This window comes from Schistocerca serialis, chromosome 11 (assembly GCF_023864345.2).
Source record: "Schistocerca serialis cubense isolate TAMUIC-IGC-003099 chromosome 11, iqSchSeri2.2, whole genome shotgun sequence".
Lineage (NCBI taxonomy): Eukaryota > Metazoa > Arthropoda > Insecta > Orthoptera > Acrididae > Schistocerca > Schistocerca serialis.
The window spans coordinates 182,042,275-182,069,763 of NC_064648.1; the positions used below are offsets into that span (position 1 = coordinate 182,042,275).

The 27,489-nt window shown below is 40.9% G+C and overlaps 1 long non-coding RNA gene across 3 annotated transcripts; it reads left to right on the plus strand.

The window, feature by feature from the left end:
* Nucleotides 1–31: 31 nt before the first annotated feature.
* Nucleotides 32–27,489, plus strand: LOC126427013 (uncharacterized). Of its 3 annotated transcripts, XR_007576496.1 has the most exons (4): nucleotides 32–293; nucleotides 8,191–8,318; nucleotides 21,246–21,413; nucleotides 25,229–27,489. It is a non-coding gene; the product is annotated as an uncharacterized LOC126427013 (long non-coding RNA). The 3 variants fall into 3 exon arrangements; XR_007576498.1 differs by lacking the exons at nucleotides 32–293; nucleotides 8,191–8,318 and adding an exon at nucleotides 10,737–10,843; XR_007576497.1 differs by lacking the exons at nucleotides 8,191–8,318; nucleotides 21,246–21,413.

The window sequence follows — 27,489 nt, forward strand, 5'->3', positions numbered from 1 at the left end:
CGCGAGAGGGCAGCAGCTGCGGACGGCAGCACGAAGTGTCACTGCCTACGAAAGTATGGCCGTCATTGGATACGCACAGCGTACAGCTGACTGCACTTCGTGGCATTTGTAGCCACGTTGTTCGTTTAAAATAGCAAGTACTGTGTATTTTTGTCTTGAATAAGTCAACAATGCTGTGCTTTTAGCTGAACTTTCGAAGCCAAGAAGAGAGGGAAGCAGCAAGAAGAAGAATATGGCTGATGAACTTCTGCAGAGCAAACTGGCAGAACACAAAAGCAACTGCATTATGTGGAGTAAGAGCAATTTTCACGCATTAACGTAGATTGGAAAATGTAAGATTCCCCGCCTAGTATGTCACGTAGCAAAGACGTGCAGTATTTTACTTGTACAGCTCGTGACGTAACTAGCTGCAGAATGTTGAGGTTAAATTCGTAAGGTACAGTACTGGTGCTTTTACTGGTGCACACTTGTTGGAAAAACACAAAACAATGTCACCAGTAACTGAGCCAGCAAAACAAAATCTCGTTTCAACTTGTAACGTGCAGTTCCTGAAGCATGCTTTTCTCATTTGTTTATTTCTGTTCAGTGTAACATCACGGGAAGTGACGAATTAAAACGAAACGAGACAAACGTGAAAGGAAAGCAAATATAATGAGAACAGTATAGTTGATTTCTCGTTATTTTACAGTTCTTGTGTAAGAGACTGTTGCAGTAAACTATCTCAAGTGCAAATAGACCTTCAACATGTGTAATATATTCCGGTACCGGAACACATGCCAAGTAATGAACGTCATATAAGAGGAGATGTTAAGTTTTTAAATTAAAAATAAAATTGCTTTCGAGCAATTCAAGAAGTGGAATGTCACAGATGAGAAGGTGTCGTGTGTATTACTCTACTCCAGCATGTGAACTTTGTGTGTTGTGATTAGCAGCAATATTTCTAAAGTTGGGTTGTTTTGCAAATGAACATCTTTTTCATTTCCAAATGTAATTGTAATGGACAGTTACGAAATTTATTCACCTTTAATACACGGCAGACGAAATGAGTTCAGCCAATTATAGTTTCACTGATTAATCGAATCATTTTATTCTAGAGCCATTTGAAACCAAAGGAACTAATGAATTTGTGATACTTAAACCAGGGCAGCGCTTTTGTCATTGTAAACCAATACTTGTACGCAAGGCCGTTGCTGAGAGGAAGATGTTTTTGAAATATGCCCCTAGGAGACAGGAAAAGGGAAAAATTAATTTTATAGCTTCAGTAACTTGCATATCGTATTCATACTATCGTTTGCTGCTGAATCACAACAGCCTGAAATACTATAGGAATACTTATAATTTTATGGTTTAATTAATACGATGTTAAACATTCTGACTCACCAGCTTGGTGATCATAAATTTACCACTGCAAGATACTTAAGTATTCCAATAAAAGAAATGAATGGAATTGCCTGGTGTATGCTGTGAAAGGAAAACTAGGTTCAGTAACTATTAAAATAAAAATTAATTTTTATTGTAGCTACTGTATTTTTTAAATGGGACAAAAAGTAAAAATAATTTCATCCATCCCCATACAGATAGCTGTGAAAATGAGTGATTGTACAACTGTAGTGGGTATATAAATGCTTTGAAGACTTAAAATGAGAAATATGGTGTACATTCAGTAGATAATCGATGCATGAATAGTTCACCTCTTTGCTATTAACTTAGGCATGCAATTATTCCATAATACATTACTGTGCAGAAATGCGCTAAAGATGTCTGCATTATTAGTCGGAACATGCGTGTTCCTGGAAATATTTTAGACTGCCATTAAAATGTAGTAGTTTTGTTGAATATGACCTTAAACTATTATGGACTTTAAATAAATTTCCCTCTTCAATTAACGATTTGTTGCACATCAGTTGTTTCAGCCTGAGTTGTGTCAATAAATGTGCTTTGATTCGGGATCCTACTATCTTCCTGCTCACAAGTTGCAAAATTAACTACGAAAATCAGATTCAAACACCCAAATAATGGTTATAGTACTTTATACCTCTCTGAATCCTTCAAGAAGTGTATTAAAATCATCACAAACTAATGACTGGTTCAGCTTGTTTCACAGATAGCTCAGTAATTCATGTAGATTTCTCTTAAATCACTGAAAGTCTCATAGACCTCTGAGGAGTGTTATAATTAGAAGTGTATTATTCTCTAGTAACAACCGACAAGCACACGCTTTTACATTGCGATTTACAAAGAAACTCCTTGTTTCCATATTTTTGCTTTTGTGTTAAAACTCCTCCTTTTTCCAGGTAAACTGTACACATACATGATGCTAGCCTGTAATATCTTATTTCTGCATCACTGTGAGTACATGGTGTTGAGAGTGGCACAAAACACACATCCAAATTTCACACCTTTCTAACATAAAAGAAGCTCATGTAACTCTTTATTCAGCATCCTAATGTTTTGACGGACCAAACATTTAACTTTCCTGGAAACTATTCCATATTTTACAATGCTATGCAGTTCTAATTTCTCTCAAAGCTGTCTGTCTGTAATCTGACTCTAACCAAAAGATGTGTTGCCTTACGCTTCCTGCAAGATGCTCAACTAGTTTCTCGGGTTAACGGAAACGTCCGATTCCACCTGTGTGCTTTGACCAATGCCATCACCAATATGGCGGAAACGACCATTCACAGCAACTCCCATATCGCTACTAAAATGTCATTACGTAAACATGACAACAAACACGAAAATAGATCGAAAAACCATCAAATACATATTTCTCCGATAATATAATGAAACTAACAGGACAAGGGGGGGGGGGGGGGGGAATGTGTGTTTTTTGGGTAGGGACAAACTAGAACTAAACACAAGCCACTAAAACAAACGATAAAATATAATGACCACAACCTTTCCAAAATCAACTAGAAACAAAATCCACTGGAATCGAACATTTCCCTTGACCTATATAGCTCGACAGATACTACCGATACCAATTCATACAACCCAAACCTACAACCGCCTCAACAATCATCACTGCCTCAAAAACCACAAGAAAACACCAAATTTGGAACTAAACACTTCCCTTGACCTTACAGGTCATCAAAAACACACAAAACCTAATCACCAATATCAGCAGCACCACCACCCACACACATGATCCAGGAATTATCTAACCAGATAAAAACATGAACAGACAACTCACCACACACACACACACACGCAAAACTATACACACAACCTCATAAACATAATAAACCACAACCAAATAAAATTCCCCCCCCCCCACCCCCGAAAATCAAAACCAAAGAAACAAATACTAATCAAAAACAAAAAAAAGCCATACACATCCTAGAAGTAAAAAAAACACAACAAAACAAATACCAAAATCTACAACCACCCCCACCCAACTACCTCACCAAACTCCCCCCCGCCCAAGAGCCAGAGCTGACACCCCACACACAAAAAAAAACCCTAACTAACCTTCGGCCTGTAGATCTTACTAACAGCCCTTAAGAACAATAGTAATCCAAAGAATTCAGACACGACAAACGACACATAACACTACATTAACTTAGAAATAACCAAAAACCAAACCGTCAGCTCACTGCAGAATATTCCACTAGAAATTCACTAATAACCAGAACAACACCCGACAACGTCAACAACTCAAATGAACCCAGTTCAACACACAACCCACAAACACCAGCAGAGAGCACCACCAACTGCAACCGTATGGCACTTACAAACACATCACAAACACACACTAACCCAACAACAAAACCATACCCACAACCCACAAACACGCCACCAGAGAGCACCACTGACAGAACAAGAAGACATCTACAAACACTCACAAACTAAACTTCACACCATCGTGACGTCACACACCACAACAGACTTAGGTCACGGGTCGAAGCCGATGGGTGGTATCGGACCCTTCTGGTGACCCAGTTTCTCTCACTACCCACCCTATTCGGATGCAGGCCATAATTAGTGTATCCACATCTGCCAACTGGAGCGACAGTAACAGCACACACACGAGAGATTGATTCAATTGAAATCAGTTCACTCAGCACCCAGATTACATGGCCGATAGCTGTGTTTAGATTAGATTAGTACTTGTTCCATAGGTCATGAATACGACAATTTGTAATGATGTGGCATCTGTCAGGTTAATAAAATGTGTCTATACAAGATATTACATTAGACAAAATATTACATGACACTCAATATTTTATATATATATATATATATATATATATATATATATATATATATATATATATATATATATGGTTATAATAGAGGGAAACATTCCACGTAGGAAAAATATATCTAAAAACAAAGATGATGAGACTTACCAAACGAAAGTGCTGGCAGGTCGATAGATACACAAACATACACACAAAATTCAAGCTTTCGCATCCAACGGTCGTCAGACAAGTGTTAGCCCCATTTTCGTAATCTTTCACCACAACACCACTCCTTTTAATACATTTACACGTTTTTTCGAAATTTTCCCGAATTTCTCCGTACTTTAACGTGTTTTAGCGGCAACACAACCACCTAACCTTTATGCACATTGCTATCTACCAACCCAAGTTCATCACAGGATCAACTTAACCAACACTTATTCGCCTTTTTTCATACCAGATCTCCAGTTGCTTTCTAGTTCACCTTTATCTCACCCCATATATTTTTATTTTCATTTCAGCCTCATGTTACACTTTCCACCTTCTAATACCATGTCACCCTCACGACGACCCCAATAAGTTTTATTTACATTCCCTCCACAAACATGCCTTCGCCCTAGCCAGATTACGCTCCCATATTCTATTTTCTCAGGCCTGTCTGACATTTGGCATTACCCCCAAAGGCCTCACACTTAAAGTTCCCATCTCTGGCTGCAATCCTTCTTTCCATCAGTCCCTATACCAGTTCCAAACTGAACAATCCATTGCCCTCACCCACCTAATCCTTCACCTACACATCAACTCAGGCAATGAACACACCCGTCAACTCCTACCCTTAATAAAAGTCCTTAATCTTTCCTCTCCCACGTCCACACCGGCTGTTCAGAGCATCCTCCTACAGGCCAACCGTAAATTAGAACAGCATGCCACCCTCCACCTCAAAAAACTATCCAATCTCCTGGTTTCCCACCTCCGGAAAGGCAACTCACTCACCCTTCACAACCTTTCCAGCAAATCTCAACCTCCTCTCATTGCACACCAACCCAGTCTCTCCCATCTACTCAATCTCCCACTTCCAGCTCCACTCCCTCCAAAACCTCAAAATTCCAATCAACACAACATGGAACCACAACACCCTAATTCAGTAGTTAACCTTTCCTCCAAACCTCTCTCCCAATCCGAAACCTCTGTCCTATCCAAAGGCCTCACCTTCAGCCCCACTCCCAGATTCAACCAAACAGCCCTCGTCAAAGATTTACTGTCCTACACCCGTACTCTCTGCTGGAAATATCACTTTGCCACGAAGAAAAATGATCCTAATCCTACTCCTAATGATCCAACTCCCCAAGACACCATCCAAATTGAACCCTGCCTGGAACAGTTCCGTCCTCCGTCACAGCGGGACCCACCTCCTCTTCCTCAAAATCACCCTCTCCAAACCTTCCAGGAATTTCTCTCTTCCAGCCTTGCATCTCAATCCTTCTTAAAAAACCTTAATCCTACTCCCAACATCACCACTGCTGAAGCCCAGGCTATCCGTGATCTGAAGGCTGACCGATCCATCGTCATTCTTCCAGCGGACAAGGGTTCCACGACAGTGGTACTTGATGTCGGGAGTATGTGGCTGAGGGACTGCGTCAGCTTTCGGACAACACCACATACAAAGTTTGCCAAGGTAACCCCATTCCCGATGTCCAGGCGGAGCTTCAAGGAATCCTCAGAACCTTAGGCCCCCTGCAAAACCTTTCACCTGACTCCATCAACCTCCTGACCCCACCGACAACCCGCACCCCTACCTTCTACCTTCTTCCTAAAATTCACAAACCCAATCATCCCGGCCGCCCCATTGTAGCTGGTTACCAAGCCCCCAGAGAACGTATCTCTGCCTACGTAGATCAACACCTTCAACCCATTACATGCAGTCTCCCATCCTTCATCAAAGACACCAACCACTTTCTCGAACGCCTGGAATCCTTACCCAATGTGTTACCCCCGGAAACCATCCTTGTAACCATTTATGCCACTTCCTTATACACAAATACTCCACACGTCCAGGGCCTCGCTGCGATGGAGCATTTCCTTTCACGCCGATCACCTGCCACCCTACCTAAAACCTCTTTCCTCATCACCTTAGCCAGCTTCATCCTGACCCACAACTTCTTCACTTTTGAAGGCCAGACATACCAACAATTAAAGGGAACAGCCATGGGTACCAGGATGGCCCCCTCGTACGCCAACCTATTCATGGGTCGCTTAGAGGAAGCCTTCTTGGTTACCCAGGCCTGCCAACCCAAAGTTTGGTACAGATTTATTGATGAATCTTCATGATCTGGACTCACAGTGAAGAAGAACTTCAGAATTTCCTCTCCAACCTCAACTCCTTTGGTTCCATCAGATTCACCTGGTCCTACTCCAAATCCCATGCCACTTTCCTTGACATTGACCTCCACCTGTCCAATGGCCAGCTTCACACGTCCGTCCACATCAAACCCACCAACAAGCAACAGTACCTCCATTATGACAGCTGCCACCCATTCCACATCAAACGGTCCCTTCCCTACAGCCTAGGTCTTCGTGGCAAATGAATCTGCTCCAGTCCGGAATCCCTGAACCATTACACCAACAACCTGACAACAGCTTTCGCATCTCGCAACTGCCGTCCCGACCTGGTACAGAAGCAAATAACCAGAGCCACTTCCTCATCCCCTCAAACCCAGAATCCCCCACAGAAGAACCACAAAAGTGCCCCACTTGTGAGAGGATACTTTCCAGGACTGGACCAGACTCTGAATGTGGCTCTCCAGCAGGGATACGACTTCCTCAAATCCTGCCCTGAAATGAGATCCATCCTTCATGAAATCCTCCCCACTCCACCAAGAGTGTCTTTCCGCCGTCCACCTAAACTTCGTAACCTGTTAGTTCATCCCTATGAAATCCCCAAACCACCTTCCCTACCCTCTGGCTCCTATCCTTGTAACTGCCCCCAGTGTAAAACCTGTCCCATGCACCCTCCCACCACCACCTACTCCAGTCCTGTAACCCGGAAGGTGTACACGATCAAAGGCAGCCACGTGTGAGAGCACCCACGTGATCTACCAACTGACCTGCCTACACTGTGACGCATTCTATGTGGGAATGACCAGTAACAAACTGTCCATTCGCATGAATGGACACAGGCAGACAGTGTTTGTTGGTAATGAGGATCACCCTGTGGCTAAACATGCCTTGGTGCATGGCCAGCACATCTTGGCACAGTGTTACACCGTCCGGGTTATCTGGATACTTCCCACTAACACCAACCTATCCGAACTCCGGAGATGGGAACTTGCTCTTCAATATATCCTCTCTTCCCGTTATCCACCAGGCCTCAATCTCCGCTAATTTCAAGTTGCTACCACTCATACCTCACCTGTCATTCAACAACATCTTTGCCTCTGCACTTCTGCCTCGACTGACATCTCTGCCCAAACTCTTTGTCTTTAAATATGTTTGCTTGTGTCTGTATATGTGTGGATGGATAAGTGTGCGTGTGCGAGTGTATACCCGTCCTTTTTTCCCCCTAGGGTGGGTCTTTCCGCTCCCGGGATTGGAATGACTCCTTGCCCTCTCCCTTAAAGCCCGCATCCTTTCGTCTTTCCCTCTCCTTCCCTCTTTCCTGATGGGGCGGCGGCTTGTTGCGAGGGCTTGAATTTTGTGTGTATGTTTGTGTTTGTTTGTGTGTCTGTCGACCTACCAGCACTTTCATTTGGTAAGTCACATCATCTTTGATGCTATTAGGTAAGTGACCAAAGACTTTTGTGGCAGCATAATTTACCCCCTCTGAGCCAAAGTTAGATTTAACCTTGAGTAGCGAAGATCATCCTTTCTCCTAGTGTTGTAGCCATGTACACTGCTATTAGTTTTGAATTCGTTCGGATTGTTAATAACAAATTTCATAAGTGAATATATATATATATATTGTGAGGCTACACTGAAGATTTCTAGCTCTTTAAATAAATGTCTGCAGGATTATCTTGGATGAGCTCCAGCAATTATTCTGATTACACACTTTTGTGCAACGAACACTCTTTTACTCAATGATGAGTTACCCCAGAATATGATGCCGTACAAAAGCAGAGAATGAAAATAGGCAAGGTAAGCTAATTTACTCAGATGTATATTGCCAAAATTTGCAATGACCCTAATAGCATAAGTAGCTGAACTCAAACGTTTCAGCAGATCCTCAGTGTGTTTTTACCAGTTCAGCCCCTCATTAATGCATACACCTAGAAATTTTGAATATTCTACCTTAGCTACCGATTTCTGATCAAAGTCTATATTTATTAATGGTGTCATTCCATTTACTGTGTGAAACTGTATATACTGCGTTTTGTCAAAATTAATGAGAGCCCATTTGCAGAGAACCACTTAATGATTTTTTGACAAACATCGTTTACAATTTCACCAGTTAATTCTTGTCTGTCGGGTGTGATAGCTATACTTGTATTATAGGCAGAAAGTACCAGCTTTACATCTTTGTAAATGTAGAATGGCGAGTCATTAATATATATTAAGAACAGCAGAGGACCCAAGACCGAACCATCCGACACCCCATTCTTGATTTTCCCCAGTTTGACAAATCACCAGTTTTTTGCATATTATGTGACCTGTTTATTTCAACTTTCTGCACTCTTCCAGTTAGGTATGATTTAAACCATTTGAGCACTCTCCCATTCATACCACAGTACTTGAGCTTATCTAGAAGTATTCCATGATTTACAAAATCAAAAGCCTTTGATACATCACAAAAAATCCCAACGGGTGACTTCCGGTTACTCAGAGCATTTAATATTTCATTAGTGAAAGTATATATAGCATTTTCCGTGGAAATCCCTTCTGGAAACCAAACTGACATTTTGTTAAAACTTTATTTTTACAAAGGTGTGAAGCTACTCTACAATACATTACTTTTTCAAGAATTTTGGATAAGGCAGTCAGAAGAGAGATTGGGCAGTAGTTGTTGACATCAGACGTATCCCCTTTTTTATGCAGTGGTTTAACAGTGGCATACTTCAGTCTATCTGGGAAAATACCCTGCTTCAGAGAGTATTACATATGTGGCCAAGAATCCCACTTATTTCTTGGGAACAAGCTTTTATTATCCTGCTGGAAATGCCATCAATTCTATGTGAGCTTTTATTCTTGAGAGAGTTTATTATCTTCCTAATTTCAGAAAGAGAGGTGGGTGGAATTTCAGTTGTGTCAAATGGTGTGGGTAAGGCCTCTTCCATTAACTGCCTTGCTTCTTCTAATGAACATTTAGATCCTATTTTCTCTACAACATTTAAAAAATGATTATTCAAAATGTTTTTGGCTTCCGGCTTGTTGTTTATCAAGTTTCCACTCACCTCGATGATGATGTCATCGTCCTGTACTCTTGGTTGTCCTGTCTCCCTTGTAATAATATTCCAAATTGTTTTGATTTTGTTATCAGAGGTATTAATCTCAGACATGATGCACATGCTTCTGGACTTTTTAATAACCTTTCTTAATGTAGCACAGTAGTTTTTATAATATTTGGCTGTTTCTGGGTCATTACTCTTTCTTGTTGTTAGATACAGTTACCTTTTGTGGTTACAAGATATTTGTATTCCTTTAATAAGCCTAGGTTTTTTGCATGGTTTCTTACAATTAGATTTAACTACTTTATTGGGGAAACAGTTTTCAAATTCTCTTACAAGTGTATCATGAAATAAGTTATATTTTAAATTAGCATCGGGTTCCTTGTACACCTCATCCCAGTCTAACTGTTGAAGATTTTCTCTGAAATTTCTAATTGTTGAGTCATTAGTTGAACACACAACTTTGGAGGTTAGTTTTGAATTACTGAATGGAGCTATGTCATATACTGTAACTAGCTGAGCACCATGATCAGAAAGGCCATTCTCGACAGGACAAGAATTTATGTTACTAAACCTATCTTGATCTATAAAAGTGTTATCTATCAATGTGCTGCTGTCCTTGACTACCCGAGTAGTGAATCAACAGTGAAGTCCCCACAAATAATAATTTGCTTTCCCCTATCTGACAGATAGCACAACAAGGCATCCAAGTTTTCCAGGAATAAATGAAAGTTTCCTGAAGGGGACCTATATACTGTTACAAGAGCCCTCCTTCAGTTTAAGTTGACAGGCACATGCTACTATACAATGCTCTAGACAAAACGTTTTAGTATCTAAGCTTTCTACACAGTGATAACTTTTGACATATATGGCAACTCCTTCTCCCACCTTATTCTCTCTACTCACTTAAATCACGGCTGGTTGTGGTGCTGCAATACTTAAACATGTGTACTGTTACTTCTTGTATTTTCTCCAGACTGGCTTACATACTCTGCTCTAAGTTGACAGAACTATTTAAGTGAAACAAGTCCAAAACTCCTTAAGACTTTGTGTTCCTTTCTCTGTGGCTTTGTGCATTTGTGACTTCTGTATAAGTTTCGTAATTTGAATGAATGTAACAGTTATTGAAATTTTCAGGCAGAATAGACACATACAAATTTGGTGGACCCAAAGATTGTAGTTGGATTCTTCACTTACGATGAGAAACGGAAAGTAAGAGATAAACAGGAGAGGAACAAGCACCTGCTTGGAATACAAAGAGGGTCAGCCAGCATGCAGGTATTCTTGCCTTTGGTCAGTCTGATGGCTTTTCGTACCTAAATTACTGCTGCTTGGATATTGTTGTGGTCATCACTCCCAAGACGGATTTCGTACATATCTCCAATCTAGTCTGTCATGTGCAGTCCTCTTCATCTCTGAATAACTACTGCAACCTACATCCATTTGAACCTACCTACAGTATTCAAGGGTTTGGCTCTATCTAAAATCTCTACTGCCAACACATTCCTCAAGTACCCAATTAACTGTTACTTTTTACTTCTTGATGTTTCCTGTTAAAGTGACTGTACATTTAGGCAGGTGGTGCCATAAATTTCTGTCCTCTCAGATAATATACCTCTTTATCGATCATGATCTTCTCCATTATTTTCATTGGAGAATTTTATTTGTGGGTCGGCAAGTGATAAACTGTTTGTGGTAGTATAGAAGTGCCGTGGCCATACTATATTGTTTTTATTTTGTGTGTTTATATTCCAGTCTTTGTGATTCATTTTGGGATCTGCCTCATGTCGATCTGGAATGAGGCATCATTGCTGGTCGCAGTGGTCAAAACTAGTCTCAAACATGAAATTGGTAAAATAAAGCGATGGAGTTGTTCAAAAACAAATACCTCTTCATTGGTGATTCAGACTACCCACCACATCTTTAGCATTCTTCTGCAGCACTACACTGAAACGGCTTCTAATCTCCTCTTGTCTATACTGTTTATTGTCCAAGTTTCACTTCCATATAAGGCTACGGTCAAGACAAATATTTGAGTCAACAGGTGGATTTATTTGTGTTAATGCAAGGTGTGTATTGTGTTAGGATTTTAGGGCAACCTGAGGCACTGTGTGTAAAGAAACAAATCCCTATTTTAGAACATGGCTGTGTGAAGGTCACTGACTAAAACCTGAACATAAATCTAAATATGTAAATGAAATAACTAAAATGTAATACCTACAGTGGCCACAGGCTCCTTTCTGGGTCATATGCATCACAATAAACTAGCAATGAGTTAACTAATCCTCCAGCACCTCCGAAGAGGGTATGAAGATCACAGTTGAGAACCATGTAAGTGACACTGTAAACTTATTAGACGGGACCATTAGAATAATGAATAATAGACATCAAATTGCAATTTATTGGAAATCTTCAACAATGCTCTGCCACCCACAATTCCTCCTGTCATCCCACAGCCACAAAATGGTAGCATTCTGGTGTGTTGTCAACAGGAACAGCAACCCAACTACAACACTCTGAAGATAAATGTAAACAATAAATTGAAATGATAAAACACCACCTCCATAGTATACTCCCTGAAAAACTCAAATAACTGCAGAAGAATCACAGCACAGAAAACAAACATAAAATGAGATCTTCCACACACTACCATTTGTGGTTAGTATTTCATATTTGATTATCTCGATATGTAAAGGCATAAACACATCTTTCGTCATGTGCAACATGATTGGGCAGATAATTAGGCATCCTTGAAACACTGCAGATATACAAATACACTACTGGCCATTAAAATTGCTACACCACGAAGATGACATGCTACAGACGTGAAATTTTACCGACAGGAAGAAGATGCTGTGGTATGCAAATGATTAGCTATTCAGAGCATTCACACAAGATTGGCGCCGGTGGCGACACCTACAACGTGCTGACATGAGGAACGTTTCCAACTGATTTCACATACAAAACAGCAGTTGACCGACGTTGCCTGGTGAAACGTTGTTGTGATGCCACGTGTAAGGAGGAGAAATGCGTACCGTCACATTCCCAACTTTGATAAAGGTCGGTTTGTAGCCTATCGCGGTTGCGGTTTCTCGTATCGCGATATTGCTGCAAGCGTTGGTCGAGTTCCAATGGCTGTTAGCAGAATATGGAATCGGTGGGTTCAGGAGGGTAATACGGAATGCCGTGCTGGAACCCAATGGCCTCGTATCACTAGCAGTCGAGACGACAGGCATCTTATCCACATGGCTGTAACAGATTGTGCAGCCATGTCTCGATCCCCGAGTCAACAGATGAGGACGTTCGCAAGACGACAACCATCTGCACGAACACTTCGACGACGTTTGCAGCAGCATGGACTATCAGCTTGGGGACCATGGCTGCAGTTACCCTTGACGCTGCATCACAGACAGGAGCGCCTGCAATGGTGTAGTTGACGATGAACCTGGATGCACGAATGGCAAAACGTCATTTTTTCGAATGAATCCAGGTTCTGTTTACAGCATCACGATGGTCGCATCCGTGTTTGGTGACATCACGGTGAACGCACATTGGTAGCATGTATTTGTCATCACCATACTGGCGTATCACCCGGCGTGATGGTATGGAGTGCCATTGGTTACACGTCTCAGTCACCTCTTGTTCGCATTGAGGGCACTTTGAACAGTGGACATTACATTTCAGATGTGTTACGACCCGTGGCACTATCCTTCATTCAATCCCTGCAAAACCCCAAATTTCAGGAGGATAATGCACGACCGCATGTTGCTGGTCCTGTACGGATCTTTCTGGATACAGAAAATGTTAGACTGCTACCCTGGCCAGCACATTCACCAGATCTCTCACCAACTGAAAACGTCTTGTCAATGGTGGCCAAGCAACTAGTTCGTCACAATACGCCAGTCACTACTCTCGATGAACTGTGGTATCGTGTTGAAACTGCATGGGCAGCTGTACCTGTACACGCCATCTGAGCTCTGTTTGACTCAATGCCCAGGCGTATCGAGACCGTTATTACGGCCAGAGGTGGTTGTTCTGGGTACTGATTTCTCAGGATCTATGCTCCCAAATTGCATGAGAATGTAATCACATGTCAGTTCTAGTATAATATATTTGTCCAATGAATACCTGTTTATCATCTGCATTTCTTCTTGGTGTAGCAATTTTAGAAGCCAGTAGTGTATCAAAGAAAACAGACTGAGTCCATCCTAATTGCCAACATATACAACAGTGTCTGTCATCTCAGATTTTAACAGCACCCTACGCCATTAGATTTGCGATGCACTTGCACAAGCTCTCTCTCTCTCTCTCTCTCTCTCTCTCTCTCTCTCTCTCTCTCTCTCTCTTACACATATACACTACCTTTATCTTCCACTTCATATTTACCATGAATTTCGTAATTTTCATGTTTCATTAATATTTTCTATATGAACATTTGACTAGCATACTTCCAGTACTCACTAGATCTACTTAAAATGACAAAACAGTTTGGATCCCTTGTCATCCTAGTTGGTTATAGCATGCAACAGATGGAATCCTAGCAAACCCATAGCTCTAGGATAACCAGTATTTCTCTCTTCTTCTGCCACCCCTTTTGTCCTCTGTCTCTGAATCCCAAACCAAATTGTTATTTATGTATAATTATACCATTTTAGCACTATAATTATCACATTTCATGTTTTTAACAGGTCACCTGAACACACAAATGAGTACAAAGTTTAAGTTATGTAAATTTAAAAGAAAAGATTCATGTACCATTTTAAATACTAAATCTAAAATATCTATTAATGTACTCAACCACAGATATGCACAATACTTTAACGCATACTCAGAAATGCTGGGCGTTTTTACTGTATGCTCTTAGTATTTTGAAATAGTGTTTCTGCTGTACAGTCTTTGTGTCTATCAGTTTTTAAACATCATCTTTGTCAACGAAGTGTGTCAGTTTATTGTGATGTATAGCGACACAGAAACTAGCCTGTGGTAAACAGGGGTATTCTAAAACAACAGTTTTGTGTGTACATTTAGATTTACGTTTAGGTTTTAGTCAAAGATCCCCACAGTGTCATGTTCCAAATAGTGATTTGTTTCCCTACAGGCAGTGCCTCAGGTTAGCAAAAAATCATAACACAATACACACATCATATTAATACAAATAATCCACCTGATATTGAGGTTTAAATCTTTGAAGCACATTGAGGAAATAAATTAAACAGTGACTGGTAACTGTAAACACATTGTTTCATGTGAATGAATATACTTCCGTATAGTGGCTTCAGAAGTACTGAGGTTAAGGGCTTAGCCAAATCACTTGGCATGCCCTGCACGAGTCTGGATGCAAGTAAACAGAAACCACTGGAAAATTTAAAGCAAGGTAAAGGGATGTAGTCGAATTACAGCAGGTAATGTACAAGGAATTAAGAGGGGGAAATGACACACTACTAGTATTGAACAAATTTTGCTGTTTTGGCAGCAACATACCTGACACCGGCCAAACTAGAGAGGACTAAAATGGAGTGCGGCAGTATATAAAAAAGCTTCTTTGAAAAAGAATGAGGTATATTTACATCACGTAATTATAATTTTGACTACTGGAAAGTCTTTTTTTGAAAGTATTTGTCTGGAGTGTAACAGGATGTGGAAGTGAACCATGGACAACAAATAGCGTACATAGGATGAAAACTAGTTGTGTAAATGTGGTGCTACAGAAGGGTGCTGAATTAGATGTGTAGATTGGACAACCTATGAAGAGGTATTTGTTTCTCAATTGAAATCCCACAGGAAGTCCTCATGTCCATATTTTCACCATGTGTCTTTGAATGCGAGGAAACCTTCCTTGTTCAACCAGCCATTAATTCACTTGGCTACCTGTCCTGTCCACTTGCAATACATTTGCATTACAGCCATAATTACATCCACCCCGCCAGTCTGCTCCCTAACACATTTTTACTCTTCTATATAATTAGGCTGTAGTCTTTAAGTCCAGTAGTCCAGAAAAAATACACACAAAAGCTCTCCATATCAGAGATAGGACATATCTTTCATGGTCACTTAACTTGAAAGAATTCAGAAGAAATGACGTGTATATGAAGTGCCTACAGAACTGAATTACATGTTAATTAGCAACACACACACACACAATGCTCGTTTCACTATTATTTAAGTTAGATTCTTCTCATGCTGCTCAAAACTGCATCTGCTCAACCATAGGATGCTTACAGCTAGTATAAAGACCTTACTTATCTGTACAAATATATCAGGAGAGGCAAAAATTTGTTTCTTTAACTGTGTGGGAAGAAATTTTGTTTAATATGACTGTAACTTATAAATGATTCACTGAAATGTTTATATTGTTATAAATATTTGTAGCTACAAATTGTAAACTTGGTCTTTCTGTGTCTCCACACTTTACATCACACGTGACAACTCGTCAATCACGTATACAATGAAATAGATGATGATACATGAAATCTTTCGAAATTGCTATTTATATTAACCATAAATTTATCATTGTACCTATAACTACAGATATCACATGCTAATATATCTGAATCACAAACATATCATTAAGAATGCCAACTGTTTGCAGCAAATTTGGAGGTTACAGTTCAAAACCTAGAGTTGTCTTAGCTTTATATAAAAAAGAAAAAAATTAAAAATAACAAAATCTATGTTGCTAGTGTCCTCTTGACTGGCAGGTTCTACTCAATTAATAAATAATATACAAAGTTGGTGTATCATCTTCATGAGCACGGGGCATGCAACATTTGACACCAGTGCGTGAAAAAGTTTGCACTTCTAAACTCTCATTTGAAAGTTTTGCGTTTTACATCGCAGATCACAGTTTTCCTCTCACTCTTACTAGAACATGGTGTTGTTGTTGTTTTTGTTGTTGTTGTGGTGGTCTTCAGTCCTGAAACTGGTTTGATGCAGCTCTCCGTGCCATACAGTAAAGCTGCATGCCCTCGGGAAAAATTACGGCCGTAGTTTCCCCTTGCTTTCAGCCGTTCGCAGTACCAGCACAGCAAGGCCGTTTTGGTTAATGTTACAAGGCCAGATCAGTCAATCATCCAGACTGTTGCCCTTGCAACTACTGAAAAGGCTGCTGCCCCTCTTCAGGAACGACACGTTTGTCTGGCCTCTCAACAGACACCCCTCCGTTGTGGTTGCACCTACGGTACGGCCATCTGTATCGCTGAGGCACGCAAGCCTCCCCACCAGTGGCAAGGTCCATGGTTCATGGGGGGGGAACATGGCGGGTGAATGTGTAATGCTTCATACAAACGATGCTACAATATCTATAAGCTGTTTTCTTTTTTCGTGTCAAATAGTATAGGCAAGTTTGACTTCACTATGAATGATTTCCAGTGACAGAAACCAGACTTATGAGTAATCTACATCTACATTTATACTCCGCAAGCCACGCAACGGTGTATGGCGGAGGGCACTTTACGTGCCACTGTGATTACCTCCCTTTCCTGTTCCAGTCGTGTACTGTTCGCGGGAAGAATGACTGCCAGAAAGAATCTGTGCGCACTCGAATCTCTCTGATTTTACATTCATGATCTCCTCTGGAGGTATAAGTAGGGGGAAGCAATATATTAGATACCTCATTCAGAAACGCACCCTCTCGAAACCTGGACAGCGAGCTACACCACGATGCAGGGGGGCCTCCCTTGCAGAGTCTGCCACTTGAGTTTATTAAACATCTCTGTAACGCTATCACGGTTACCAAATAACCCTGTGATGAAATGCGCCGCTCCTCTTTGGATCATCTCTATCTCCTCTGTCAACCCAATCTGGTACAGATTCCACACTGATGAGCAATACTCTAGTATAGGTCGAACGAGTGTTTTGTAAGCCACCTCCTTTGTTGATGGACTACATTTCCTAAGGACTCTCCCAATGAATCTCAACCTGGCACCCGCCTTACAAACAATTAGTTTTATATGATCATTCCACTTCAAATCGTTCTGCACGTATACTCCCAGATATTTTACAGAAGTAACTGCTACCAGTGTTTGTTCCGCTACCATATAATCATACAATAAAGGATCCTTCTTTCTATGTATTCGCAATACATTACATTTGTCTATGTTAAGGGTCAGTTGCCACTCCCTGCACCAAGTGCCTATCCGCTGCAGATCTTCCTGCATTTCGCTGCAATTTTCTAATGCTGCAGCTTCTCTGTATACTACAGCATCATCCGCGAAAAGCCGCACGGAACTTGCGACATTATCTACTAGGTCATTTATATATATTGTGAAAAGCAGTGGTCCCGTAACATACGATGGTACAGACTTCGAGTTGAACTCAAAAGAAGGAAAGACAGTGAGAAGTGCCTTTGTAACATACGTTAGTGCTGTGAACAAGACAGGAGGCCATTCCAAATTCCAATACTGCCATGGAACTCAATTGAGATAAAAGTGAAATTTGTTATTGTTATTTATTCCAAAACATGTTTCGGCCCTGAACTGATCTTCTCTCCTATCGTACTACTCAGATGACTCCATCCGTCTTCCCACAAATGCAAATGCGCATGCGTATGTTCACTCTATCTCTATCTCTCTGCCTTCCCACATGTAACCATCTGCTCATTTGCATATGACATCTGTCCAGCATGGACTACAGCTCCATTGCCAGCACTGCCAACTGTGCCAGCTGTGACACTTGCACCAGTCAGCTGTGCCTTCACCCTCACTCTTGCTCCATTTCCACATCACCATCACTACATGTGGGTCCAGAAGCAGCGTCCCAGCATCCCCACCTACTCCAGCAACAACAAACCAACACCTGCAACCTGTGCCATGTCGCGGTCGCCTCCCTCTTTTTATTCGTGCCCTTATAATGGATCGACAGTTCAGGGTACGTGTGGGTTCTGTCCTGTCAGACACCTTTCGCCAGGAGAATGGGGTGCCACAGGACTCCGTTTTGAGCGTCGCTCTCTTCGCCATAGCAATCGATCCAATAATGGATTGCCTCCCAGCTGATGTATCAGGTTCCCTTTTCATGGACGATTTTAACATCTACTACAGTGCACAGCCTACACGTTTCCTGGAGCGCTGTCTTCAGCGTTGTCTTGACCGTCTTTACTCCAGGAGTGTCGCCAGCGGCTTCAGTTTTTCTGCCGAGAAGACGGTCTGTATTAACTTCTGGCACTACAAAGAGTTTCTCCCACCGTCCTTACATCTCGGTCCTGTTGTGCTCCATTCGTGGAGACAACAAAATTTTTAGGTCTTACATTTGACAGGAAACTTAGCTGGTCTCCACATGTGTCATATTTGGCTGCCCGGTGTACCCGTTCCCTAAATGTCCTCCATGTTCTCAGTGGTACGTCGTGGGGAGCGGATCGAACCGTCCTACTTCACCTATATTGGTCAATCGTCCGCTCAAAGCTGGATTATGGGAGCTTTGTGCAGTCCTCTGCACGTCCGTCCATCTTACGCCGCCTCAACTCTATACAACATCGGGGGTTACGTCTTGCGATCGGAGCGTTCTATACTAGTCCTGTCGAGAGTCTTCATGCTACCGGCACGTTATACTGCTTTGTCGGTAGGCCTGTTGGCTACTGTCAATGCCCGACCACCCGTCTTATCGTTCCTTTTTTGACGACTCTCTCGACCGTCAATACGGGTTGTATGTATCTGCCCTGCTACCCCCTGGAGTTCGCTTTCGTTGCCTCCTTCAGCAACTTGATTTTCCACTCCCTGCAACCTTCAGAGTGGGCGAGAGCCAAACGCCACCTTGGCAACAGGCTCAGGTTCGCGTTCACCTCGACCTCAACTCGCTCCCAAACGAGGTTACCACAGCTTCGGAATACCGCTCGCAGTTTGTCGAACTTCATCCGAAGTTCATTAATACGATCTCTATTTATACAGATGGCTCTAAGACCAATGACGGTGTCGAGTGTTCTTTTATTGTCGGGACGCACAGTTTCAAATACTGGCTCCGTGGTCATTGTTCGGCCTTCACAGCTGAGCTATTTGCCCTCTACCAGGCCGTTCTTTACATCCGCCGCCACCGACATTCTGCTTGTGTCATCTGCTCCGATTCCCTGAGTGCCATCCAGAGCCTCAGTGATCTGTATCCGGTTCACCCTTTCGTGCACCGGATCCGACGCTCTCTTTGGCAGCTGGCAGACGATGGTTCTCTGGTTACCTCTATGTGGGTTCCTGGCCGTGCCGGTATCCCTGGGAACGAAGCTGCAGATGCTGCGGACGAGGCTGCGGACCTCCAGCCTCGGACAGCTTTTCGTTGTGAGCCTTCATCCGATTGTAGCAGGGTCATTTCTCAGCACATTTTATCACTGTGGCGTGCCGATTAGGCTCCACTTACTGGAAACAAGCTTCGGGCCTCGAAACCTCTCCCCGCAGCTCGGACGACCCCTTCACGCCCTTCTCGGTGGGAGGAGGTCGTTTTCACCCGGTTACAGATTGGACACTGCCGGTTCAGCCACTGCCATCTGCTGACGGCTGCGTCAGTGCTGTTCTGCCGGTGTGGGCAATTGCTGACGGTGCGCCACATTTTAACGTCCTGTCCGAATTTTAATACACTGTGCATTGATCTCGGCCTGCTGTGTACTCTGGGTGAAATATTAGCGGATGACCCAGAAGCAGGTGCTCACGTTCTTCGTTTTATCCACTTGACAAACTTGTCTGAGGACATTTGATCATGCTGTTTTCTTTTCATCCCTTGCCTGTTAATGTGCCTTTTATAGTGTTGTCCTTTTTAGTTGCTGTTTTAACCTTGTGCCTCGCAGTGCATTCATAATTTAGTCTGGGCGCTAATGACCACTGTAGTTGTGCGCCCTAAAACCACAACAAAAAAAACCTCTCTCTCTCTCCACCTCCACACCCTCCATCTCCTTCATCAAGGCAATTTCCAGCACCGCCCCCTTTCGGATGTTGAACTTCGCCCTGACATCTACCCTTCCTTCCAACTGTAACCTGACCTCGTTCCCTCCCCATATCCACAGCTCGTGGTCTTACGGTCGCGTTCTTGCTTCCCAAGCGTGGGGTCCCAGGTTCGATTCCCGGCGGGGTCAAGGATTTTCACCTGTCTCGAGATGACTGGGTGTTTGTGTTGTCCTGAACATTTCATCATCATTCATGAAAGTGGAGAGTTTGGAGTGAGCAAAAGTTGGCGATTTGTACAGGTGCTGATAACCGAGCAGTTAAGTGCCCCGCAAACCAATCATCATCATCATCATCATCATACCTCTCCCCCCCCTCCCCCCCCCCCCTTCTGTCGCAGCTGTATATCCAAAAGTAATTTTGAATAGACTATAGGTAGACTTAGACTATGTGCATCGTACAATATATGTTGTTACACAGGAAACCTAAATCTCATGAAAATTAAACTTAAACAAAGATACATTACCTAAAAGATGTTAGTTATCTCATGTAAAATAAAAAATTTTTCAATTATTTTGCAGGTAGAAGCTGAGAGATTGATTAGAACGACAGTGTTTGTGTATAGCTACTGTACCTAATTCATAGGCCTCTGACCACCTTGCACTGCATGTAGTTTTAGTAATGTGTGCTCAGTTCTATTGATATTGCAGATTCATATATTTTATATTATAAAATATAGTTATAATGTACAGTTTTGAAATTTTTATATCGCTTAAATAATGAAGTTGGTAATTAAATTGGCTGATAGTACTGTTTCTGTTCACCAGAATCACTTCACTCCAGACCAATTTGAAACCAACAGAGCTTGTGGAGTGGTAAAACTTAAACCAAATGCTGTGACAACCATTTTTTGTCATCATAAGCCACCAGTGGGATGTAAAGCTCCTTCTGAGAGAAACCTGTTGGCCCACTAGAGAAACAAACTGAGGATACTGGTAACTGGAAAATAACATTCACTACTTCAGTAGCTTTTTATATATGTCATGCTGTCACACGCTGCTGAATTGCAGTACTGTGAATATCTTGTGTAACTGCTAACGGTTCACATTTGTTGTTTTGATCAGTAGGACACACAGAATTTCCCTTCACAGCATTATGCTTGCAAACAGTGGGCTTACTTGTATCATAGAAGTTGTCGTAGTAAATACTTTGTCAATTGAGTACAATAAGCATTTACTTTTTAATTGTTGTTGTAAATACATAGCTTAGAGTTTCTTCTTTAGAAATAAGAGAAGGAGTTTATCTACATCATTTATTATTTGCTGATGATCAAGTAGTCATAGCACAAGATGGGGAGGATGCTAACTATATGTGCAATCAACTAACAGTAGCATACAAAACTTGGGGTTTGAAGATTAATTACCAAAAAACAGAATACTTGACTAATGATTCAGATGAGCTATACATTGAAGGAAAGAAAATCAAAAAGATAAACACTTTCTGTTATTTGGGATCCATTTTAGAAATGGAGGGAAAATCAGGGTCAGAAATCAATAAAAGAATTAGTAGCGGATGGAGGGTCATTGGGATGCTTAACTCAGTCTTATGGAGCAGGAATGTAATGAGCAGAACTAAAAAATTAATATACAAATCCATATTGGAGAGTGTGGTTCTGTATGGAACGGAGACCTGGACAATTAACATGAAGCACATTAAAAAATTACAAGCTCCAGAGATGGACTTTTGGAGAAGATCAGCAAGAATCTCCAGGAAAGAAAAGATAAGGAACACCGAAGTAATAAGGAGAATGGAAATAAAAGAAAGAATATGTGACGTAATGGACACGAAGAAATTACAGTGGTACGGGCATGTATGACGAATGGAGAAAACCAGAATACCAAAATTGATAATGGAGTGGGAACCGGAGGGGAGAAGAAGAAGACGACGACCTATGACCACCTGGCTCCAAAATGTACAGCACACAATGAGGAGAATGGGCGCAGAGGAAGAAGACACACAAGATCGAAACACCTGGAGGAATATTTTGAGAATATAGTTTAAGAACATTGATTGTTTGTATTGTAATTTCAAATTAAATTATTATGTTGGAGATAAGCCTCTGTAATGAGGAAAAGCTCAAAATAATATAATACAGTTTCTTCTTTTGAAGTTATATTTAATACTCTCATTTAAACACTCAGTTGTGTACAGAAACAGACTCAAACATTTAATTTACAACAGCTGTATATTTTTCAAACTGGCACGTCCAGGGTCTGTTGGTGGTGGGAACAAACTACTTTGTCACAAGTTAATTTAGCAAGCACGGCCACATCTCTTACATACACAGTCCACTTCTATTGGTATCTGATGAAATATGTCTTTTCTCCTACATTTTAGCATGTGGCTTTTCTGTACCATTTTTTATCTCTGTATACAGAGCTTTACATTTGTTGGCAATACGTGGCACAACAGGTGCTAAGATGTCTAATGTTGTGGTTGAGTTTGGTCATTATTTAATCTTTTATTGTAAAGAATATTTACTTGCACTTAACTGCACTCCGCGCTACAACCCACATCAGGAAGTACGACTGGCTTCACAGCTCTTGTAATTTAAGTATTCAGGCCACACAAGCTCTGTTATTATTGAACTGTTGTATAGTGAAGGTCTGTTAAATTACAGTGCTGTCAGATTTCTTTGGTGCTTTAGCAAAGAGCTAAGGATTTTTGTAAACACTGTGGTAGTGTTTATTGGGAATTAAATATTATTGGTCGCCTACAATTTCACTTTAGTATATGGCATTACTTTTCCATTCCATAGTATTAAGAGCCCACCTCCAAAATATTTTGGGCTCTTAATACTATGAAATGGAAAAGTAATGACATGGAGAAGAAATAAAAACTTTGAGGTTTGCCGATGACATTGTAATTCTGTCAGAGACAGCGAAGGACTTGGAAGAGCAGTTGAATGGAATGGATAGTGTCTTGAAAGGAGAATATAAGATGAACATCAACAAAAGCAAAATGAGGATAATGGAATGTAGTTGAATAAAGTTGGGTGATGCTGAGGGTATTAGATTAGCAAATGAGACACTTAAAGTAGTAAACGAGTTTTGCTGTTTGGGGAGCAAAACAACTCATGTTGTTCGAAGTAGAGAGGATATAAAATGTAGACTGGGAATGGCAAGGAAAGCGTTTCTGAAGAAGAGAAATTTGTTAACATCGAGTATAGATTTAAGTGTCAGGAAGTCGTTTCTCAAAGTATTTGTATGGAGTGTAGCCATGTATGGAAGTGAAACATAGACGATAAATAGTTTAGACAAGAAGAGAATAGAAGCTTTTGAAATGTGGTGCTACAGAAGAATGCTGAAGATTAGATGGGTAGATCACATAACTAATGAGGAGGTATTGAATAGGATTGGGGAGATGAGAAGTTTGTGGCAAAGCTTGACTAGAAGAAGGGATCAGTTGGTAGGACATGTTCTGAGGCATCTTTATTAGAAGATGCTAGGCTGTTAATGGAAGAGGCCATACCTATGCAATTTGATACAATTGAAATCTCACCCACTTCTCCCTCTGAAATTAGGAAAATAATAAACTTGCTTAAAAGCAAAAACTCACATGGAATTGATGGCATTTCCAGCAAAATACTAAAAGCTTGTTCTCATCAGATAAGTAAGATTCTCAGCCACCTGTGTAATAGCTGTCTGGAACAGGGCATTTCCTCTGATAGACTGAAATGTGCTATTGTTATATCTTTGCATAAAAAAGGGGATAGATCTGATGTCAACAATTACCGTCCAGTCTCCATTCTAACAGCTTTATCCAAAATTTTTGAGAAAGTAAGGTATTCAAGAGTAGCTTCACATATCAGTAAAAATGAAGTACTAACAAAATGTCAGTTTGGTTTCCAGAAAGGTTTTTCAACAGAAAATGCCATATATGCTTTCATCAATCAAATTTTGAATTATCTGAATAATCGAACACCGTCCATTGGGATTTTTTGTGATCTCTCAAAGGCTTTTGATTGTGCAAATCATGAAATTCTGCTAGACAAGCTCAAGTATTGTGGCATGAGTGGGACAGTGCACAAATGGTTTAATTCGTACCTAACCAGAAGAGTGCAGAAAGTTGAAATAAGCAGTTCTCATAATATGCAAAGATCAGCACATTCCTCAAACTGACAACTCCTTCTACCCCATAGAGGAATTTTTAGATATAAATTAAGAAAAAAGAAAGAAAAAAAAACAAACAAAAAAGTTGTTATATTAACTTAATTTAGTTGTTAAATTAACTTAACTATGTCATGTATTGGAAAATTTGACTCGTTCCACATCATTACGAAATATCGTATTCGTGATCCATGGAACTAGTATTAATCTAATCTAATCTAATCTAAAGGATCACCAATTTAGTATTGGAGGGCAGCGTGGAGAGTAAAAATCGTAGAGGGAGACCAAGAATGAATACACTAAACAGATTCAGAAGGATGTAGGTTGCATTAGGAACTGGGAGATGAAGAAGCTTGCACAGGATAGAGTAGCATGGAGAGCTGCATCAAACCAGTCTCAGGACTGAAGACCACAACAACAACAACAACAACAACAACAAAAAGAGCCCACCTGGAATTTTACCACTCATATTGTCACAGATTTGCCTCTGTCCCTTGAAACTAAGATTTTGGCATGTTATGAATCTTTAAATCACATACCACATCCTACTGAGAAACAATTTCTGGCTGCTTGAAAGCATATTGTAGTATTAAATACTTTTTCATTTTTGAAGATCGTAATATTGCAAATTTGTGTTCCAGAGGTTGGAGAGCCTTCAAATGTGACCAGTGACATCAGTCCTCCAGAGAACCTGGACGAAGAGTGTGTTTAGAATAAGACAACTTTCTTGCCAGCCTGCATGGTTTATTTGGTGCAGATCGGTTTGCAGTATTAACAAAGGGGACATGTAAAGGTAGCAAATGGTCAGTGGAAAGGGCTGAGAATTAGACTAGCTTGTGGTAGTATGTGGTAGAAAATAAATTTCCGTTTCCTTCAGACAGAACCCCAAGATGTTTGCTACAGAATGTGAAATTTAGACCTGGTGTGCTGAGGCAGCTAATGAGTTTTCCTGAAAGTTAACTTTGACCTCATGCTGCCAGATGAAAAATGTGCTCCTCCCCTCATGGATGAGGGTCGTATCATTCCATCATTGGAACATGATTGGAGCATTAGTTGTTATGCTGGGTGGTATTACCTGAAAATGGAAACATACAATAGGTTAGTATTACACAGGCCATCTTTTTCCAGTTCTCATGTCAAAAGCATCACTATAAGCATTTAGTGAATCTGAGGCACTCGGTATCAATGTTCACTACGTCGTGTCAGATACGGCAGGGCAAAATCGAGCTGTATGGTGAGAATTTGGAATTGTTGTTGGCAGGTTTTCAAAATTAGTCAATTTTTGCCAGTATCCTTGTGATAACAGAAAGCTAATTTTCCTCAGAGATACACCACACATTTTGAAAATATGAGGAACCACTTAGTCACCGGGCAATAAGTCTTCCTTTCACAAAATGTTGTTGAGGAACGATATCTACCTTGTAATGAGGTACATATAAATCGTGTAAAACAGTTGCTTGAGATAGACAATGGTTTAAGTCTTAAACTGGCACCATAACTGCATGAGAGGTGTTTGATGCCAAACCTTTATGATAAAATGAAAGTTGGCTTGGCTACTGCCCTAATTAACAGCCAGACTGCAGCAGCCATTGAGTATGGTGTCAGGACAGAGAAACTGCAGAAAAATGCTTTAACCACAGCACGGTTTCTAAAGCACGTTCATAAGTGGTTTCGCTTCATGACATGTAGAGCTCCAGTTATGGCTCTGAGTCGTTCTGATGAACAAACATACAGTGAGGCTCTCTGTCATCTGGAGGACACTCTGTGTTTATTTCAAAACTTGAAAATTGGCCTGAAGGGTGCCTGGAAACCAGTTCAGTCTTTGTAGTTTTGTCAACTGTAGGTATTTTGGAATTGCAGGACACATTCATGAATGAGAAGAATTTTAAATTTCTGCTGACAAGTAGATTTGCACAAGATGCTTTAGGAAATCTGTTTTCAATGGTCTTCTTCAAAAATCCAGTATCAGCACCACCAGAACTGAAAACAGCACTGATGATTATTACTCTTTCTTAATTCTTTACTTCTACCACTGATAATGAAAATTAAGACAGTAGATTCCTGGCAGAATTAGTGGGGTAATTTGTAAGTGAAGATGAGGATAAGTGTGCTGAGGAAGTTGACGAGCCACTTGCAACATGGTGTGTGATGATGAGCACCAGTCTCTCTGCTATTTGTGTTGTCACAGTGTTAGGCAAGCTATGAAGCGCCATGCGCTTTGCGAATTTTGCGAGGAGAGCCTAATCGCATCTAAAGAAAATCCCTGTACGTCTGTGAACATGCTTTTACATCTCAAGTCCTTTAAAGATACCTCACTTATTCAGCCACCAAGTGAGGTTTTCAGTGTATTGCAAATGGCAAAGGTTCATTTGAGAAGCAACAAGAAGAAGTTACTCACAAGTGAATTTTTGGTCTCTGATATAGCCACTTCTGTGTTTGCATCAGTGGAGGAGAAAGTAGTTTTCCCAGCCAGCCGCTTTATACAGAAGAAAATAATTCACTTTGTTGGCAACAAGAGTACATATGCTTCTAAATGAGGCAAATAAAAGATACCAGGGTGTAGTGACACAGGGCAGTAGACGCTTGGCCATGAGAAAATTATTGCAGAATCTGCGACTTCCAGAATCACTTTTTACTAAATAATTTGGAAAATTGACATTGAAACTTCTTAAGGTTATCGTTAACATATTGAGGTACAAAATCTGTGGTAACATTTTCTCTTCAAATAATCTCATTTTTGTTTGACTTACAGTGATTTTTACAAAATTTTTGTTCCATGTTTCTTTCTGAGTGTGGAATGTTATTATTATCTCATGTAATATTTGTTACATTTTGCAAGCAGACTCTGTCCCTGTCAAGGGTTCAGAATGATACATAGATAAATAAAATCTTCATCCCTCAA